The following is a 22,049-nucleotide window of genomic DNA, read 5'->3' on the forward strand; positions in this document are numbered from 1 at the left end:
CTCATACTCTGGTTAGTCCAAGACTGACACCAAAGCACTACCTATGTTGACAGTCACTCATCTTGAACACGAACCACAAGGAACAATTCAACCTTGTGTTCGCACTATAGATGAGAGAATATATATGCAAATACTTGTTGATCGACTGCATACCACTCTTTATAGGCAAAGCTGATGATGATGACTTTCTTGTGATCCAATTATACCTTCATCGTAGCTTGCGTTGTTAGTGACACCCTGATGAGGTAGCCATTTAGGCTCTCCTCGCTCCACGATCAAAACCTATACCTTCTATAGACCATGGTTTGTCTTGTTGAGCTTCTCGGGCCTCGGCAATAATATGATTAGCTTAAAATTTTGCATCTGAGGAGGTAGCCATAAAATTGTGGCGGATGGATTTTTTAGTCTAATTAGTGGATTTGATTACCATGTCAAAATCAGAGGTGCCTAAAAGCTTTGCACCCTCCAATGTCTTTATATTTGTATATGTAGGGTTCAACCCTTTACATGATGGCATATAATGGAATATATAACTAGGACTCCGAAGTTAATATAGATTGTTATAAAATTAATCTATGACTCAACGTACTAGAAAACATGTTGTAAAACAAAAAATGGCCTAGACACATATTTTAACACTCACTATATATATTGTTGTCACTATCGTTGACATCTACTTGTTCCTCCAGCAAGGCCATCAAAGTTTCCCATATACTAAGAAAGCTAGAATATATGCTGCTATCCAATTAGAGAATAAGATGTCCTGGAACAACAGCAAAAACAAGAAAAAAAAAGGATACACGGTCCTCTCGACGAGGCACGTATGTATAAATAGATGTTCGATGGAAGGAGCACAACAAGCCAGTCACAGAAGGTACCAAGCTAGTAGGTGACAAGCAGAGGAGAAGCCTTACATGTCAATAAGGGCCTACCTCTGATAGCCAAGGATGACTTGCCTATGTCCTTTGTTTACAAAGGACCTGAATGTGTGGACCATTGAGAGGTTCATAGGCAGTCTCCTTGGCTAGCCTGAGTGGCCCCTATTGCTCATGCTAGGCTTAATCGAGACTCTTTGACTTGGTGCACGCAATTAGACACAGGAGTCTCCTCGACTTGTGCATGGGCGTGCATGCAATTAGACACGACCTTGTCATATGTAGCTGTGTTTCAGTGTCCATGCATGCTCCATTCCTAGCATTTTCTTGAAAGGCCAATATAGCTTGGCAGTTTCTCTGGAAAGAATCAGCATCAAACAATGTTCTTGACCAGATGTTTTGATATTGCTTACGCCGCACAATATAATACGGATCGATAGTATGACCAGCATTCTGAAAGAGCATCCAGCAGGGTTCGAGCCTGAGTGGGTGCGTGGCCACAGCCTCCTTGACAGTAAACCTCTCTGGACTCTCAGCTTTGCTATTTCAGTCACATGAACTTTCTTATCTTTCAGCTTCAGCAGATTGATCTCTAAACCTGGAAACTTCTGCAAGAACATATACCTCATGATTGGTTGCGTTGACCAGCCCTCAACTTCTGATTGGATATCTGCAGGCTTTGTTGCATGTATGGAGATTGGAGAAGCAGGGAAGCCGCGTTTGCGGCAGGTCAGGCCGAGCCATGCGCCGGTTGCTGAGGCAACCAATCATCGCTAAATTGCACATGATACAACTGCAGCTTTAGCTGGTTTACCTGCATCATGTCTGGGTTCATCAGCGTCCAGTTTTAATTAACTTGTGGTCTTTTGCCATGTGCGGTAATGAAAAACGAAAGGGCCTAAAGTAGAGTAGATTAACATTTCGGTGTCGCCTCAATTTGCAGAAAGAAGCTTCAGGCAGAGAGTCTCTCACTGCTCCTCGTGTCTACTGATTGTCATGTTGCTCGCCAGCTCCTATGCTCTCCTCCAAAGTCCAAACCCGGGCCCAAAGGTGTTCAACAAAGAGAAGTAACATTTACGAGCTCACACAAGTCACATGAGATGAGATTCAAGAGAAAGAGATATATGTTACGTGGCATTCCTTAAGTTTAGGGACTTAGAGATGCATTTTCAATGTTCGTGGATATAAGTGACATCTCTTGACAAGTTCAGTTTCATTCATGTATTGAATTGATATTAAAATTAGATGACCTAATCTCATGCCACCATAGGGGCGGGCCCACTATGTAGACATGGGTATTCAAGATGAATACCCAAGATTTTATTAAATAAATAAATAAATATAATTTAAAATACATGTAGATATAAAAAATATAAAAAATTGTCTATTTAGCAATCCGCAAGAGCCCATCTCTCTTGCAGTGGCTCGCTCTTACGCCCGCTAGCTTCAGGTTTCATGCGCTTGTGTTCTCCTTAATGTGTTGGTACTTGAGACTCAGAAAGAAGGCTATTGCATGGAAAAATGTGTTCTCCTTAATGGATGGCTTGAAATGAAAGAAATTCTTAGATATTAATCCAAGAAAAGATGATAAACAATAAGAGTTGTCGATGGCGTCAAATTTGATATGGAGGTATAGTTTAAGAAATATCTTTTATGTACTCTCCATAAAGAAGAATTCATTTTAAGTCCAGTCATTATATTAAGAGTTGTAATAAGTTACATGCATGTTTGATTTGACCAATGTTGGATTAAGCATGTGAGTTATAGAGTTTCAAATTTATTTCTGAATTTTATGATGAATATGAGTCAATCTTATCATTTATGTCACATCAAGAGAATTACGCGCATGGCAGGAAAAAAATGAGATATTACCCACAAGGCGGAAAAAATCTGAGATGCATACTCGCACGGTGGGGTAAAGTTGGCATAGAGCTTGTCCTCTATAGTAGAGAAAGTTATGATGACTCATGTGGTTTTAGTGTATCCCACACTAGGAGAAAAGTATGAAATAGCTTTTATGCTATCCTAGTATTGATTGTGCACTTCGATATTGTACCATAGTCACTAAGCACTCAATGAGTTCAAGGAAGATAGAAAGTTACAGACGAACCTAAAGATACGTATGATATGTGAGCGTGGTTTGCAGAAGTACTGATAATAAAAGACTCTATTAAGTTCTTGAAGTGAAATGTGGAAAAAGTACTCCCATATGAATTAAGAAATAACTTCATTTTGCATGATGTAGTCATGTCTATGAAGTAAGTAATCAAAGTTCCATGTTCACAAGAGTTCTTAATGGTTTTCAAAATTATGGTAGAAAAGTTCAAGCCACATTTCGATGGAGAGAAATGTGAGATCAATTAAGCGAGATACCCCCTATACTTTAGATAATAAGATGCATAATATGCATTGCGAGCAAGAGTGATCTATAAAAGATGAATGTGATCGTCGGGGGACTGCGACGGTCATAATAATGATACCCCTAAACCAAAGAATTAGCTAAATTCCTAAATGGACATTTTATGGTTCCAAAAGCAAATTACACAATCAGTCGATATTCATGCTGGAAAAGAATCTAGTTGAAAAGCGGTGATTAAGGCACCATATGAGTTTTAATAGAATAAACCCAATCAAAACTGAGAAAGTTTGAAGATGCACTATCTTTATATAAGATGGAGTAATCTAGAGGAGCATGGCATATAGAAGTCTAAGACTTGAAGTGAAGTGGGACTATGTTCCTACTCTAATGATTTAAGAACGACAAATTGCTCAATACATGTTAATGTTGTATGCCTTATACAACACCTGTTGTTAGCTCTTCAAAGACAATGAATAAGTAAACAAGGATCATGTGATATAGGGATACTATAGAATCAATTGCCCCTTGGCAATAAAGAGCAAAAACAGCCCCATATGAAAGTAGTCCCAATAGATGAGGCCCTAGATGGTCTTAAAGAATAAGAAAATCAAGATATTTCTCATGACTACAAAACCAATATTAGTGAAATTCAGGTAAAGGGAAATACCACTTCATTTCAAGAAGCCATGGAGGTGCTCGCTCGTCTAAATGGCAAAAGAATCATTTATTACCAATGATGTTTGAGACATAGAAATAATTCCTAGTGGAGCCAAAACATTAGGCCGTAAAGGGTCTAAAGATGAAATGTTACTCTAAAAGTAATATTGTCACACTCAGATTTAAGGGCAAATTCAGGCGCGTCTCAAATGTGTGCACACCTTCCTAGACGAAGATCACTTCGTCCATCAGTAGAGAATCCTAAAATACTAGTTTGTGTCGAAGTAAATGGTTAAACGAGTGATCTTCAGCATATAAGGTCCCCTATAGAATCCCGCAATGCAATGCAAATGATAGATTAACTTTAATTCCATAAATTAATCATGCGAGAGTTCTGAGTCGCTCTTGACCGTGAGTATGACTGATATACCAATTTTACACTCTATAGAGGTTGTACCCTTTACCCACAAGTCGTGTTACCTATTTGCCAAAGGATCGCGACTTCCCATTCATCTCTACCGAGGAAATGAGGCAGGGTGCCACGATGAGGCCTTTATAAAGTTCCACTAGCTTCAGATAACCCGCTACGGTTTCAGTGAGAAGGGGGTGATATAGGAATCCCTCGTTCGAAAAGCCATCGCAGCATGATCGATCTGAGAACCTCGCTATACCGACAACTCCTCACACCGTGGTTGCCTCTTTGGGGTAATGTAGTCCTCCACTAGCTTTCCTAATTAGTCAGCCAAGGGCGTCCCATTCCACCCTTGTAGTAGCACTATTATCTCAGGTTAAGCTCCATGTTCCAATTAACATAATAATCTTATCATGAACAATAAATAATCCAACAATAATAATAAAGAATGATCATAATTCATATATAGTATTCCTACCTAAGTGCCCGACGTAGAGCTAGTGACTGGTGAGAAGGCGAGGTCCGGCTTTGGGGACAAAGCCTTCATTCGCAGACTATCCCAGGTGTCGAAGGCCACCTCCCCTCAGAACCACAGTAAAGGGGCCTTCGACCGACAAGTGGCCAACCCGCCATGGCTAACGAAAGGGAAAGGGCACAAGAGCGCCCCACTGCTAGGGGAGGGCCACGAGGTCGGTCCCCCAGGCGAATACCGTGTAAATGTGAAGGCTTCATGTCGTACCCGGATTTTAGGAGAAATCCAGATGCATCTCACATGTGTGCCAGGATCAAGTCTCACACATATGATGACTCAGTGTACAAAAATCAATGTCACAATATGTATTGCATAATACAATTTCTATACAAAATATCTAAATAAATTACACCATCGACCACCTAGACCTCTCCGAACTCATCGAAATAGCCCTCCTCTGGCGAAACCTGCTCTTGACCTATGTAGTGATTATAGCATGGGTGAGATACCATACAATCATCGCTCAACAAGTGTGGGGAAAAAGTGTAGTGTAAGGCTTCCCAAGGAAAATGGCTGAGGCTGAGCTTAACTTTTAATTTGGTCAAAACTTTATTAGCAATTACTAAGTATAAGTAAATACTAACCCAATTTAATATTTGATCATAAATGGAATTCCACAATGCAATGCAAATTCAATGTCTGGTGTAATTTAATTCCATAATTTACTCATGTGAGAGTCCGAGTCACTTTTGGCCGTGAGCACGACTAATATATCAGTTTTACACTCTGCAGAGGTGGCATGTCTTCACTCACAAGTCACATAAAAGTTCAGAGAACTTTGCACCCAACAACGCATGTGCTGATGTCACACCTGGTTTTAGGGGCAAAACCAAATGCATAGCAAATGTGTGCCAATATCCATTCTCCACACATATGTTGACGTCACAAGTATAATACATCGAAAGAAAATGTTCGAAACTTAAATAGAGTAGAATACTTTATTATAACTCGATGACATAAGTGTCTTAACATTTGTTCCATCACAGCACAGTAGTTCTCATGGGCAATCTCCCATAGGAAGATGACCGGTGCATCTTTAGATCTAGAACTCGTCGGCGTCTCCGATAAGGTCTTCTTCTTCAAAACTGTCGGCGTTTCGACCCCGGGGGGTCCCTGGACCGACGAGTAAATTGTCGCTGCGTGTCCCAGCCCAGATGGGTCGGCGCGAGACGGAACACAAGGGGGGGAACAACAAGGGGAAACCACGGCCTTGTGTTGTCCTGCGCCCAGGGCGGATGTGCTTGCAGTAGGGGGTTACAAGCGTTCGCGTGGGAGAGAGAGAGAGAGAGCCTTGTGCGTCGGCCCGTTCTCCCGCGCGGCCACCTTCTCGTGCGAGAGCCCTGGACCTTCCTTTTATAGATGTAAGGAGAGGGCCCAGGTGTACAATGGGGGTGTAGCAATGTGCTAACGTGTCTAGCAAAGGGGAGCCAGAGCCCTATGTACATGCCGTCGTGGCTGCCGGAGAGGTTTTGGCGCCCTGTTCATGTGATGTCGTGGTCGTCGGAGGAGCGCTTGAGCCCCGTGGAAGTACAGCTGTCGGGGCTGTCGGATCCTTGCTGACGTCTCCTTGCTTCCGTAAGGGGCTGAGAGCCGCCATCGTCATGGAGCACGCGGGGTGCCATCATTACTTGTTTACCGGGGCGAACCAGATGGGTCGTCGGTCTTATTCCCCGTAGCCTGAGCTAGCTAGGGGTAGGGTAATGATGGCCCCCCCTGCGACATGGTCGGTCCGAGCCCGGGGTCGGGCGAGGCGGAGGCTCCTCCGAGGTCGAGGTTGAGTCCGAGCCCCAGGGGTCGAGCGAGGCGGAGACCGTCGTCCGGAGTCGAGGTTGAGTCCGAGCCTTGGGGGTTCGGGCGAGGCGGAGGCCGTCGTCCGAGGTCGAGGTTGAGTCCGAGCCCCAGGGGTCGGGCGAGGCGGAGTCCGTCGTCCGAGGTCGAGGTCGAGTCCGAGCCCCAGGGGTCGGGCGAGGCGGAGTCCGTCGTCCGAGGTCGAGTCCGAGCCCTGGGGTTGGGCGAGGCGGAGACCGTCTTCCGAGGTCGAGGCTGAGTCCGAGCTCAGGGGTCGGGCGAGGCGGAGCTTCCTATGGCGCCTGAGGCCGGTCTTGGCGGCTGTCAGCCTCACCCTGACGGGTGGCACAACAGTCGGAGCGGCGCAGGCGGCGCTGTTTTCCTGTCAGGTCGGCCAGTGGAGGGGCGAAGTGACTGCGGTCACTTCGGCCTTGTCGACTGAGGAGCATGTGTCAGGATAAGGTGTCAGGCGATCCTTGCATTGAATGCTCCTGCGATACGGTCGGTTGGCGTAGCGATCTGGCCAAGGCTTGCTTCTCCGTGGAGCCTGCCCGAGCTGGGCCTCGGGCGAGTCAAAGGTGCATCCGTTGCTTGAGGAGACCCTCGGGCGAGGTGTGAATCTGCCTTGCTCTATTGTTTCTGCCCGAGGCTGGGCTCGGGCGAGACGAGATCGTGTCCCTTGAGTGGACGGAGCCTTAACCGGAATCACGCCCATCAGGCCTTTGCAGCTTTGTGCTGATGGGGGTTACCAGCTGAGATTAGGAGTCTTGGGGGTACCCCTAATTATGGTCCCCGACAGTAGCCCTCGAGCCTCGAAGGGAGTGTTAGTACTCGCTTGGAGGCTTTTGTCGCACTTTTTTGCAAGGGGACCGGCCTTTCTCGGTTGCGTATCGTTCCGGTGTGTTAGTACCCGCCGGGTGTAGCCCCCGAGGCCTTAGAGGAGTGGTTTGACTCCTCCGAGGTCTTAGCGCGTTTCGTGATGCCTCGGCCGGTCTGGTTGTTCCCTCATGCGAACTGGTCGTTGCACGGGTGCGCAGTCAGGTTCCAAGTTCTCAGGCTGGTATGTTGACGCTGTCAACAGTTTGGCCGGAGCCGGGTTTGCGAGAGCAGCCCTCGAGCCTCCGCACAGAGCGAGAGGACGGTCAAGGACTGACTCGACTTTTTTCATACGCCCCTGCGTCGCCTTTTCGCAAGGAGGAGGGGGGGAAAGCGCCATGTTGCCCTCGGAGGGCGCCGAACATGGTGTCTCCAGTGAGTTGCTAACGGGTGATTCGAGTGGACGCCCGTGCCCCGTTCGATAAGGGTCGGCTAGTGGCCCAGAGGCGCGCTCCAAAAGTACCTGCAGGTGATTTGCCGGACCCGGTCCCGTTTGATAGGGTCCGAGGGCTCGATGCCTCCCTCTGATGGGATTCCGTTACAGAATCGCTCCTGCCGGTCTTGGAAATGTCCTAGGATACCTCGGGAGCATAGCCCGAGCCTCGGCCATGTATCGGACGTACCCAGAGTCATCCCTCGCTCTGCATGCTCTGAGGAGGCTGTCGAACCCTTCGGGGGCCAGCCTACGAACCCCTGATCAGTAGTGGGCGTGGAGCCCGAGTAGCCTGAGGCGGCTGTCGAACCCTTCCGAGTGGCCAGCCTTCGAACCTCTGACCAGTAGTGGGCGTGGAGCCCGAGTGCTCTGAGGCGGCTGTCGAACCCTTCCGAGGGGCCAGCCTTCGAACCTCTGATCAGTAGGAGGGCTCGGGGCCCGCTTCCTTCGCGGAGAAGGATTCCTTTCGGAGTATCCCCTTTCACGGTCCTTGTAGCAAGAGAGAGAAAGGGGAAGAGAAAAAGGGATATGAATTCGAACGACGTGGCGTACCTTTTTTGACGCGGTCATCATGGAGGAGGTGAAGCGTCGCCTGCTTCGCCTGCCAAAGGTGCCGCCTGCCCTGCCGCAGAGTTAATGCGACAGGACGAGTGGTTCGTGGGGCAGCCGTTGTGCGTGCGTGAGTCGTTCGAGGAACGGAACACGGACGCGTCGTCTTCACACCGTGGGAGAGGGTTCTCTCGCTGTCCTAGGAGGGGACGTGAGCTTGCAGACGACTTGACCGCTGCTTCAGCCCGCCTGCCGCCGCCATTACTGCCGGCCCACTTTCGGCCATATCAACCGTCGCGCCTTCTCCCACGGCTGACTGACCCGTGACCGATGTGCTCGATTGGCACTGTTGGGCCATGCGTAGGGTTGCCTGGAGTCGCGGCACCGGTTCCGTAGTTGAGAAGGCGTAGTACTAGCGCAAGTGGCGGTGCAGTTTCTCGCACGTAGTAACCGGCACGCCGGTTACATGACGTGTGGGCCTGGGCCTCCATGCTGGACGCGTCGAAGTCGAAAGGGTGTGCCCTCTTGGTGCAGTTGCATGCCGCCTGCATGGCGGTCCGCCCTTTCACCCGCTGGTCTGGGCGAAAGTGGAGGAGTGCTTGTAACCGCTGGGCAGTTACGCGCACCGCGCGCGGCGGTTTGACTCCTTCTGTCCTGGGCCAGCTTGTATGACGCGCGGGACCCAGCCCCCGTGTCGTAGGGGGAAGACCTTGAAGCGTGTTGGTGAAGACTCAGTCCGCGACGGATGAGGACACAAGTGGGGAGAGTCGCCTTTTAAAAGTAGGGCGACCCCCTTGGATGGCAGCCATGCCTTCGCACTCCCCTCATGCGTCGCATCCTTCCACCTTCCGAGCCCACGGATGGGGAGCGCCCGCGTCGCTTTCATCTTGCCGTCGTTGGAGGAACGCAACTTCGTGGAAGTTGGTACCTTTCAGCCATCGCTCGGCTTCAAGGATTTTCATCAGGCAGCCCGGTTGCATCCCCTTGCCGATGGTCACCCAAGACGGTGACCACCAGTTCGATGGTGGGGAGAAGCAAGTCGGGCTGCGGCCTCTGCCCCGCCCTCAGCTTCAAGGATCTTCGTCATCCTTGCTAGGGCGGAGGGCGAGCTGAGCCGGAGCTCCACCTCCCGCACGGGTTCGTGGGTCACCCTCTCCTTCAGTATTCAGGGGAGAGGGCGCTCACCGGCCTAGCGGAAGGGGCAGACTTCGACAACGTGGGGCTGGTCGGCCGCGAGCGTTGCCAGCTTCAGCACGTTGGGCTCGCTAGCTCAGCTGGCTCTGGCTCGGCTCCCGGTGCCTCCTCTCGCCGTCGGGCGGAGCGTGGCTATCTAGCTGTTGTACGTGGTCGCGCCGCATGCACCGGGGGACCGCCCAAGATGTCGCGCGCTGCTAGGGCGGCGTTCGTGTTCTTGGGCTGTCCTGCCCTTGCTCTGGCACGACGCCTCCGCGCGGAGGTCGGTGCTGAGGTGGTGGCGGCTGAAGAAGTCCTCGTCACCGACGAGATTTCTGCCGCCACCCGCGCTCCGGGCCTCCGGCTCTTTGGCTTTGATGGCTTGTCCTCGCCCCTCGAGTGGGGACGTGGGTGAGGGCCTTGTCGCAGCAGCGTCTGCCAGGGTCATCGCTGTTGCTGTTTGGCCGCCCGGAGCGGGGGTCGTTGTCGCTGCTGCCGGAGCGGGCGACGTCGAGCCACCTAGGATTTTGTCGCCCCGCAGGCTCTCCAATGTGGGGGGTTGTTCGTACCTGCGGGGGCGGAACCGGAGTTCCGTTTGTAATGGCACCTTGAGTGCCGGTGTCTGTTCATTGTGGCTGTCGGGGCCTGAACATCTATGTATCTTGGCGTAAAACCGTGTTTTTGTGGCGGAACTGCCCGAATTATTCCAACTTAAGTGCTTACGCCCCGCCTTAGAGGCTAGACCACACTTAAATAGGAATAACCCGTCAATCCCTTGGATCTAGTCCGACACGGCCACTGACAGGATCAAGTACCACAGTCTCACTCGATGGTGAGTCACAGAGCAAATACAATAAAGCATAAAACCAAGCATTAAAGAGTATTAAATTATTACATCATCATCGGAGTTTTTCAAAAGTAGCCATCATTGTTCGAAGTGTAGCGGAATAAAACTAACGGTAATTAAACAGAGAGATGGGGAAGCCTGTCCCATCACTCCTCATGCTCCTCCTCAGCCGAGGTAGGGTCCCACTCGACAGTCCAACCCGGTGGCAAGATGGACGGCCAAGTCACTCCAGCAACCATGTCCTCCAGAGAACCTGTAAAATTATGCCACAAGCAAGGCTGAGTATACTAATACTCAGCTAGACTTACCCGGTGTGAGGAGTCTACTCCTCTACCTCTAGACATGCAGCTGTTTGGCTGTGGGGTTTGGTTGCCAAAAGCACTAGCTGAGTTTCTAAGTCAAGTTTTAACTTTGTCAATTTAAGTGTGACTCTCTTAAGGCTAAAAGTGTACTATCTACTCATACATAGTAGCAAGCATTATTAGCAATCAACATCTTATATCAACTCATCATATTTCCACTTGTTACTCAATGCAGTACAATGGATCAAGCAGTCTCATTAGCTGCGAGAAGCAGACGATTCGAATCGAGTTTTTTTATCCTTGCAAGGTAAACCTAAACACACGACATGTAGGGGCATTCCGTCCCCACACACATCAACCGTCCCCATCGATTCCCTGGCAACAGAAAGGGGCTCACCGCCTTGGCGTACAATGCCTCACTGACCCCGACTGCCGTCGTGCAGCGACCGCACTTGTACCCACCATAACCGGAATGGGAGACCACGTCTCAGGTCGCGTGAGGAGGGCAATCTGCGGGCAGGTTCACTCAGGTACTAGGCTTACCGATTTACCATATTTCTCGGCATGTGCTTAGTACGTTCAATCGCTTGGCACAGGTATCCGCACGTTAATCCTTATTCCAATTTCACCTCGTAGACCACGCATCCCCATAGATCCGTGTCCACCAACCAACTATCAATATGATATAAAAGTGGGTACAACCAATTCCTGATCTCGCGCGAGTGCTAGAAAAATCACTCGTCTTCTACCGAGATCCTAATTTAATAAAGCAACTACTCGACCTAGCATACTAGTATCCATCTCAAAAGGATTCCTGAGATCATGCAACTAGGGTTTCAAACAATTCCTACACCTAAGTGCACAAGCAATCCTATAATCATTAAGTGAAGTAAAATAGCATAAATAACAGGTTATGCATAAACCGGGGCTTGCCTTCCAAAGCAGTGGCAGGCAGATCCTGTGATGCAGACTCTGGGGCTGGATCCGGGGCTACCTCCTGAGCAGCTCCTTGCTCCGGCACGAGGACGTACTCTCCGTCAGCAAGGTTATAGTCTATCGAAATGCAATGAACATGTATGTCATGATTATGCAAGATTTAATAACATTATGTTGAGATAAGAAAAACTAAGTTAAGGAGTAACTTAGGGTTTACTTGGTCATACGGGGCCTTTAGTGGTTTATGCTTTTCATTCCTAGGTTTAGATTTTTGTTGAGGATAAACATAGTGGATTTGTATTGTCTTTGTATATTTCAGTGGACAATTTACAAGGGTTTTAGGATGACACTAATTTCCATTATTCATTTTCCTTTCTTTAATTTCTATTTATGAATTCTAGTGGGGGTTTGAACTACAACAGTAGTTTAATCTTCTCCAAAATTTTTGTAAAAATTACAGTGGGTTGCCATTGGTCACTATAGCCCCTTCTAGGAAGTTGAGGTTCAAAACAAAAAGTCTATGCTTTAGACAAAAATAATAAAGGTTGGGTAAATGGGTCATTTTGTACTACAACTCTTAATTAGAGGTGGGGTCTGTCTTAAAGGTTATTTTTGTTGGCATCTAACAGTAATAATAGGCTTCTGTGCCAAAAACCACAGAAAGCTAAGGGGTGGTTATTTAGTTATGATTTTCTAAAGTTTAATGTCAAAAAGGCACTTTCTACAACATTGTTATTTGAAAAATGTCAAACAGCAGATTTCATATTTTTCCTAAGTTCTTAATAACAAAACATTAACTATCCCGAGGGTGGGGGTGTTTTCACCTTGGGGTTATTTTTGTAGGGTTTTTCTAAGTTATCCTTGTTTTATTCATATATAAAGGTATCCTACTTATTTTATACTAAACCAGGGTATGATAGATTTTTCCAGTGAACTATATTGAATAAGTATCCTAACAAAAATAAGGGTGCCCTCTGGTTCATTATTTAAATCATATTTTCTATTTTTCTTAACCTTAAGCATATTGCAAAATAAGGGGCAAAAACTAACTTAATGGGGTGGGCAGAGAGGTTTAACATTTTTAAACAAGTCAGTAGGTAGATATAAACTTCTCCAAATTTTTCTAACCCTAGTCAAATAGTACAACTATTTTTCTTTCTATTATTGAGCTTTTGGCTAAAACTATAATTAAATCAGAACCTTAAAGTTTTCTATAGTACCTAGGGGTTTTATATTTTTCTTAAGTAGGTCACATTAATTAGAGTCTGGCAAAATTGGTTTGACCAAATTTGGATGAACTAAACAGAAGTTATGAGTTTTTAAAGTTTCTGTTCAAATTAAAAACAGATTTAATAAGAGTTTCCTGGAAAAACAGTTTAAAAATCCCCTGCGCCACTATTTCCCTGGGTCGCTGACAGTTCAAAAAGCCCCCTGACCTTTCCTTCTTCTTCCCCGAGGTCCTTCCCCCAATGTAAACAGTACCCGCGGGAAAGAAAAGGGTGGCGCGGCTTACCGGCGGCGAGATAGGTCCGGCGAAGGGCAGGGTTGGCTCGGGGAGGCTCGGGCGGTCACAGCGAGGTGCGGCTCGACGGCGGGGATGGCCGGAATCGCTCGGTCCACGTGCGCAGGCGGGTGTTCTCGTCGGCGGCGAGTGTACCGGCCAAACCACGGCGATCTGGTTCAATCCAAGGGCACGGTGAGCTTCACGGGGTAACGTAGTGACCGTGTGTACAAGGAATCGAAAAATGGTTGAGTGGATTACCCGGTCCATGCACTCCGGCGGGGTTGGGAACTCCGGCGACCGTGGACTGGCCTCTCCAGCGAAGCAGGCTTCGATTCCTCGCTCGGGGAGCTTCACTGAGATGTGCACACTCGTCTCCGAGGGTTGGACGGGGTTGGGAAAGGCTGGGCTGGCCGGTCTACGGTGGCAGTGGCTCGGGTGGCCGCGGACACGCCGCGCACGGGCAATCGGCGGTGAACTGAGCTCCGGTGAGGCTTGAGCGTGCGCGAAAGAGTGTAGCTGACGCCTGGGTGGGCTTTATAGGCGCGGGCGCAGGCCAGGGCGCCGGCTGGCCGTTGGCGCGACGCGGGGCGCGCGCGGGCGTGCTCTAGCGCACATAGAGCGCGTCGAACACGTGGAGCTCTTCTTCTACCCGTGTTCCACAGCTCACCCAAGTCGCAAACGTGCGAATCTTGGCAAAAATCCGGCGCGAGTCTTTTCCTGGCACCTAGGGTTGTCTCTCATCCGTGAGCTGCCATGGCAGATATGGCCTAGGTAGGGAGATCTTCGGTCGCCAAATCGGGTGTGTCACACTGCCCACTTCGCGACAAAAACCATGCCAAGGCATGTCAAACGTCAGAGTCTCGGGCTCAGCTTTTTCCAGTGGGTGCCTTGGGTGGTATGCCACATTTTTGGTATAGAACATAGGTAGATTTGGTGCCAGCTTCGAGGTGAACACGACTGATCTTTAGTGTAGGTGTAGTTTTTAACTTAGAGAGAGATAGAGAGCTCTAGCTCTCTCTCCACTTGGAGATTTGATTTGGGGTTTCTCCAGGGGTCTTTTTGCAATATTTCCTTCCCCTAATTGCTGGTTATAAGGTTACTTAAGGTTGGGTTAAAGATTACTCATGTTTTGCACATTTGCTCACTCTCTTTCCCCTCTTATCCATGGTTTTGGGAGATAGGGTTTAAGAGAGGTCTAGGGTTCTTCCCCCCTCTTATCCAAGGTAGTAAGTGTGCAAAGATTTGAGTAATACTTCTTAGGTCATTAACAAACTTTGATTAACACATGATCTCCAAAGTTCTTATGTGTTTCCTTAAGTCTCTACCACACATGATCATAGTCCTTAGCACCAAGGTGTGCTCTAGCCATGGTAACACCTGAGGTGTTACAGCCCTCCCCCCTTAAAGGAATCTCGTCCCGAGATTTTAGGCAGAGTCCTCTAGAGGGTGCTACGAGACACACATGTGTGCTACTCTTTCTTATACTCAAGTTTCTCTTGTTAACTTCTCTTCGAATGTCATTCTCTTTGCAACTTCAGAAGGAAGCCCTTTTTAAGTTAAATCCACAACTTAGACTATCCTGGTTATCTAAGTTTTTCTTATAATTGTATTCAAAGGGCAGGTGGGGGTGGGGTTTTGGGGTACGTACCGACTCCTTTGGTCAGAAAGTCGGGGAAGCGGGAGCGTAGAAAATCCTCAGTCTCCCATGTAGCTTCTTCTGCTGAATGGTGGCTCCACTGAACTTTATACATTTTGATTGACCTTGCCCGAGTTGATCTCTCCTTTTGATCTAATACCTTGACGGGGTACTCTTGATAAGACAAATCTGGTTCTATCTCAATGTCTGGTTCTGGCAGCACTTCAGTGGGTAGGCGAACACATTTCCGCAGCTGGGATACATGAAACACATTGTGAACTGCTGACATGTGCGGTGGCAATTCCAATTGATAGGCTACGGGTCCACAACTTGCTTTGATCTCATAGGGTCCAATGTAGCGAGGAGCTAACTTTCCCTTGATCCCAAATCTCTGGACACCCTTGGTGGGTGATACCTTAAGATAAACATGATCTCCCACCTCAAACTGTAGAGGCTTCCGCCTCTTATCATGATAGCTCTTTTGCCTGGCCTGAGCAGCTTCTAGGTTCTTCTTGATGATTCTGACCTTTGCCTCTGCTTCAAGTACCAAATCCGGCCCAAAAATTTCCCTCTCTCTTGCTTGAGACCAATTCAGTGGGGTCCTACACCTTCTCCCATATAAGGCTTCAAAAGGTGCCATCTTCAGACTGGACTGATAGCTGTTATTGTAAGAAAACTCTACCAAAGAAAGACACTTGTCCCAATCCTTCCCGTAGTGTAGTGCACATGCTCGCAACATGTCTTCCAAAACCTGATTCACCCTTTCTGTCTGACCATCTGTTTGGGGATGGTATGCTGAGCTTCGGATTACTTGGGTCCCAAGTGATTCTTGCAGCTTCTCCCAAAAGCGTGCCACAAACAGTCCTCCTTTGTCAGATATGATGGTCTTTGGGATACCATGTAATCGCACTATTTGATCAACATAAATTTCTGCATACTTCTCTGTCTTGTGGGTGGTGTGCACTGGCAAGAAATGAGCGGTCTTGGTCAACCTGTCCACAATAACCCAAACGGAATCATGGTGCCTGGAGGTATTGGGCAATCCTACGATAAAATCCATGCAAATGTCCTCCCATTTCCAAGATGGTATGGGAAGGGGTTGCAAAGGGCCTGCTGCCTTCAAATGACTGGCTTTGATTCTCTGGCAGGTGTCACATTCTGATATGTACTTGGCAATTTCCCTCTTCATCCTGGTCCACCAGTATAAAGATCTGAGATCATGGTACATCTTGTTGCTACCAGGGTGCATAGAGAATTTGGAAAGGTGAGCTTCATCTAGTATCTTCTTTCTGAGCTCAAGGTCCTTGGGAACAACCAATCGGTCTCCAAACCAAAAAATTCCCTTGCTGTCCTGACGGAAGCACTTGTATTTCTCTGCCTTTTGCTTGATCATTTCCTTAATCATTTGAACACCTTTATCCTCAATCTGTGCCCTCACTATTTGCTCTTGCAATGTGGGTTCCACCAAGATATAACTCAAGTCACCTGAAGAAACAACTTCTAGGTTCAGCTTGCACAGCTCATCGCACAGGGTGGTAACTCTTGCATCCATGCTCATACAATTGCACTGGGCCTTTCTGCTCAAGGCATCTGCCACAACATTAGCCTTGCCGAGATGGTAATGCACCTCTAAATCATAGTCCTTGATTAATTCCAACCATCTCCTTTGCCTCATGTTCAGATCTGCCTGAGTGAAGATGTATTTGAGACTCTTGTGATCCGTGTAGATGTTACAGTGAGCTCCCATCAAGTAGTGTCTCCATATCTTAAGAGCATGAACTACAACTGCCAATTCCAAATCATGTGTAGGGTAGTTCTGCTCATGGGGCCTGAGTGCTCGGGAAGCATAAGCAATGACTCTGTTCTCTTGCATCAAGACACATCCCAATCCAGTACCAGAAGCATCACAATAAACTTCAAATGGCTTGGTGTTGTCAGGTTGAGCCAGCACTGGGGCTGTTGTCAAATGCTGCCTCAAAGTATGAAAGGCATCTTCACACTTTTGGCTCCAATCATACTTGACTCCCTTCTTTAATAGTTCAGTCATTGGTTTGGCAATCCTGGAGAAATCCGGAATAAATCGTCGATAATACCCTGCCAAACCCAGAAAACTTCGAATTTGCTTCACTGTAGTCGGGGGTTTCCAATCCATCACCTCTTGTACCTTCTCCGAATCAACTGATATCCCATCCTGAGAAATCGTGTGACCCAAGAATTTAATCTCTTTCAGCCAGAATTCACATTTAGACAACTTGGCATACAACCGATGGTCACACAGTCTCTGAAGCACAATATGCAAATGTTTGGTGTGCTCGGCTTCATTCTTGGAATAGACCAGAATATCATCAATGAAAACGACCACGAACTTGTCTAACTCTGGCATAAACACTGAGTTCATCAAGTACATGAAATAAGCCGGGGCATTGGTTAGCCCAAAAGACATCACCAAAAACTCATAAAGTCCATATCTGGTAGAGAAAGCCGTCTTGGGAATATCGCTGGCACGGATCTTGATCTGATGGTAACCTGAGCGAAGATCTATCTTGGAGAATACCTTGGCTCCTACCAACTGATCGAACAGAACATCAATGTGGGGCAGTGGGTATTTGTTTTTAATAGTCACCGCATTGAGAGGGCGGTAGTCAACACACATCCTCAAACTCTCATCCTTTTTCTTCACAAATAATGCTGGACATCCCCATGGTGAAGTACTTGGGCGAATGAACCCCTTGTCCAACAACTCTTGCAATTGCTTTTTCAGTTCTGCCAATTCCGCGGGAGGCATCCTATAGGGTCTCTTGGAGATAGGAGCAGTCCCAGGTTGTAACTCGATTGCAAACTCAATGTCTCGGTCAGGTGGCATCCCTGGCAACTCATCCGGAAACACATCCGGGTAGTCACGGACCACTGGGATCCTTTCCACTGGGGATTCTATCATAACAAAGGCACAAGAACGGGTGCATCCCTAGTCGGGCAAATATAAAACAGTCTCGCCATAGGCAGGGGAATTAATTTCAATGGCCCTGGCTGCAATATCCAATACTGCCTGATGCCTGGTCAACCAGTCAGCTCCCAATATAATATCCACGCTATCCAATCCTAAGATGAGAAGGGTGGTTCTAATCACAAGACTACCAAATTTTATGGGCACTTGCTTGTTGATTTGATAAGTGGCAACCCTGCCTCCCGGTGTTGAAATTGTAATGCCCCCATCGGTGTGGTGAAAGGGCAACCGGCACTTGGCACTAAATTTGGCACTGATAAAACTATGCGATGCACCAGAATCAAAAAGAATAATAGCAGGATAATTCAAAACTGTAAAGATACCAGTCATGACGGGTGCTCCCTCTGGAATATCAGCCATGGTGGTGAAGTTCAGCCTGCCCTGCCTCACTTGCACCTTCTGTCTCTTGCCTTGATTCTGATTAACATTCTGCCCCTGCCTCTGCTGGTTCCTGGGGCAACTCTTGGCATAATGTCCGGTGTTGCCACACGTGAAACACCTGTTGTCATTTGCCTGGCGGTACTGCTGCTGCTGCTGATTGGCCCTCTGAGCTGGAAACTGGGTGCGGTTGGGTGCCTGCTGCTGATGCTGCTGTGGTCGGATCACCCATCTTCCTTGCTGCTGCTGGGGTCCCCTGTTCTGTGTGTCGGACACAATCCTGAAGCGCTGTGGCTGAGCTGAGGGTCCTGCCACAGGGGTCTTCCTCTTCTTTTCTGCCTGTCGAGCTGTAATGCAGTCCTCCTGGGAGATAGCCATGTTGACCAACTCATTGTAGCTGTTGGCCCTGACGGTGTTGAGACGATCACGGAGCTTAGTGATGAGCCCCCTCCTGAACCTGTCTCTTTTCTTCTCATCCGTGTCTGCGTGATATCCAGCATACTGGCACAAGTCATTAAAAGCCTGGGCATACTGCAACACTGTCCTGTTGCCCTGAGTGAGTGCTAGAAACTCGTTGAGCTTTCGGTCCATAATCCCGGCTGGTATGTGGTGTCCCCTGAAAGCTGCCTTGAACTCCCTCCATTCCACCTCTCGATCCTCTGGCTGCGTGGCAAGAAAATGGTCCCACCAAGTCCTTGCGGGTCCGCGAAGCTGCTAGGTGGCGAACCTGACTTTAGTGACCTCTGAGCAAGCTCCATGGAGCAGCGGGAATTTGGATTCCACCACTCGCAACCACACATCTGCATCAAGTGGATCCTCTGCCCTTGTGAACAATGGTGGCTAGGTACTGAGGAACTCCTGGTAGGTAGCTGCCGCAGGGTGACGCTGATGGTCTCCACCACCATAGTGCTGAGGTGGTGGTTGACGCTGAGCTAGCTGCCTCAGGATCTCATTCTGCTGAGCCATTAGCTCCTGCAGAGTGGGAGGCGGTGGCGGTGGTGGAGGAACACGCTCATTCTGGCCACGACGCTGCCTCCCGGCCATCTGAAAAACCACATACATACTTAACACCATATCTCCAAGTTCAAGGTTTAATCGCGGCGAAAAGAGTCAAAAGCAAAATGATAGACTCCAACTTCAACAAAAGGATTTAAAAAGGCATAAATTTTTCCTTCCAAATTTAAAACTGATAACAGCATCCATCAAACATGCTTCCAAGAGAGTTTATCACGATTACATCATTTGTCCCAAAAAGACTCAACTCTATCTAGCCTAGTACCCCAAGGGTGCAAAAGCTAAGCTAGCTGCGAGGAGTCCTACCATCACCAACGTCTAACTCTATCCCGGACATCTAGTGAGCGAACAAGGCAACACTCGACTCGGGGGAAGGTGGTCTCCCCGAGCCAGCAGTGTCCACGCTGGAGGCAGGCTCCTCTCCTCCCTCAATGTCGACGTCCTCGTTGGCCTCCATGTCCTGGATCTCCTGGTGATGCATATCCAGGTGCCCATTAGCCTCAGCAAGCTGCTGCTGGGTGTTAATGAGCTGATCTTCGAGAACCTCGATGGTGTTCTCCCTGGTGCCCACTAGTTCCTCCAACTCTTGGATATCAGTGGATAGCTGCTCCACCTGCAAGTCCTTCTCCACCATTTCAGTGGACAAGTCAACCACGAGCTCCTCCCTGTTGTCCAAAGTAATCTTTGTTGCCTCCAATAGTGCCATCAAATGGGACATCGCCTCACCGCGCATCACTTGCAGACGGTACAGAGCATTTATGCACCGTACGGTCAAGTGCGCAGTCTGTCCTGGGTAGATGGCCCAGATATCCTTGGCATGCTCCACCCGATCCTTCCACATTGGGTCGTCCTCCCTTTCAGCGGGGAACAAGCCAATGGGGTGGGTAGCCAGTTCCAAAGGATGGAATCCACAGAAAGTGGTCAACCCATGCAGAGCGATCGCCTCGATCGTGTCCTCAGCTCGGTATCCAAAAGACTCGGAGTCCAAAGAGCGCCAGCCTGGCTGCAGGGGATGAGGCTCCAAGGTCATCCTCACCCTACAACGGGGCACTCGGTGCTTCTCGAACTGCTGCACCGCGTACTGAGGCGGTGTCGCGTATCCGGCCCCCTGAAGTACCTCCCACAAAATGCGGGGAAAGCCCTCTCGTGCAAGCCCGTCAGTGTGGGACAGTGCATTTCCGTCCTCTGAGGATCCGTGGGAAGTCATCTGTGTACGGTTAAGCGTAAGTAAAAGAAAAAGAATTATAAAAAGAACAAGGAAAATAAAACTCAGCCTTTCTCTAGTTAAATAAAAAGGTATTGGGGACCTAGTTGGTTATTATCTTGTTTTTAAGTCTTTACTCAATTATCCATTTGTTTAATTTAGAAATGCATGCATGCTCGTCTTGAACGACCTCACCAATATAAGGGGATAGGGAAGAACTCCCCTCCCTTAAGGTGGCCTATAGGGCCTAATTACGTAGCCACCTAGCTACCCTTCTATCACCCTAAGGCTTCACGTCCTAGGTCTATCCTGCTCGTCCTACTATCTATCCAACATTATTTCTATCAAGTTTTACTTTGGAAAAAGATGGTATTTATATTTTATTGATTCCTCTGTGGTGGTACAAGCTCCGATACCAGCTGTGGCGGAACTGCTCGAATTATTCCAACTTAAGTGCCTAAGTCCCGCCTTAGAGGCTAGACCACACTTAAATAGGAATAACCCGTCAATCCCTTGGATCTAGTCCGACACGGCCACTGATAGGATCAAGTACCACAGTCTCACTCGATGGTGAGTCACAGAGCAAATACAATAAAGCATAAAACCAAGCATTAAAGAGTATTAAATTATTACATCATCATTGGAGTTTTTCAAAAGTAGCCATCATTGTTCGAAGTGCAGCGGAATAAAACTAACGGTAATTAAACAGAGAGATGGGGAAGCCTATCCCATCACTCCTCATGCTCCTCCTCAGCCGAGGTAGGGTCGCACTCGACAGTCCAACTCGGTGGCAAGATGGACGGCCAAGTCACTCCAGCAACCATGTCCTCCAGAGAACCTGTAAAATTATGCAACAAGCAAGGCTGAGTATACTAATACTCAGCTCGACTTACCCGATGTGAGGAGTCTACTCCTCTACCTCTAGGCATGCAGCTGTTTGGCTGTGGGGTTTGGTTGCCAAAAGCACTAGCTGAGTTTCTAAGTCAAGTTTTAACTTTGTCAATTTAAGTGTGACTCTCTTAAGGCTAAAAGTGTACTATCTACTCATACATAGTAGCAAGCGTTATTAGCAATCAACATCTTATATCAACTCATCATATTTCCACTTGTTACTCAATGCAGTACAATGGATCAAGCAGTCTCATTAGCTGCGAGAAGCAGACGATTCGAATCGAGTTTTTTTATCCTTGCAAGGTAAACCTAAACACACGACATGTAGGGGCATTCCGTCCCCACACACATCAACCGTCCCCATCGATTCCCTGGAAACAGAAAGGGGCTCACCGCCTTGGCGTACAATGCCTCACTGACCCCGACTGCCGTCGTGCAGCGACCGCACTAGTACCCACCATAACCGGAATGGGAGACCACGTCTCAGGTCGCGTGAGGAGGGCAATCTACGGGCAGGTTCACTCAGGTACTAGGCTTACCGATTTACCATATTTCTCGGCATGTGCTTAGTACGTTCAATCGCTTGACACAGGTATCCGCACGTTAATCCTTATTCCAATTTCACCTCATAGACCACGCATCCCCATGGATCCGTGTCCACCAACCAACTATCAATATG

General features: G+C 48.2%; 1 non-coding gene across 1 annotated transcript; it reads right to left on the reverse strand.

The window, feature by feature from the left end:
- Positions 1-919: 919 nt before the first annotated feature.
- On the reverse strand, positions 920-1,047 carry MIR169d (microRNA MIR169d). The gene has a single exon (NR_121091.1). It is a non-coding gene; the product is annotated as a microRNA MIR169d (primary transcript).
- Positions 1,048-22,049: the final 21,002 nt, after the last annotated feature.

Source organism: Zea mays, chromosome 4, assembly GCF_902167145.1.
Source record: "Zea mays cultivar B73 chromosome 4, Zm-B73-REFERENCE-NAM-5.0, whole genome shotgun sequence".
Classification (NCBI taxonomy): domain Eukaryota; kingdom Viridiplantae; phylum Streptophyta; class Magnoliopsida; order Poales; family Poaceae; genus Zea; species Zea mays.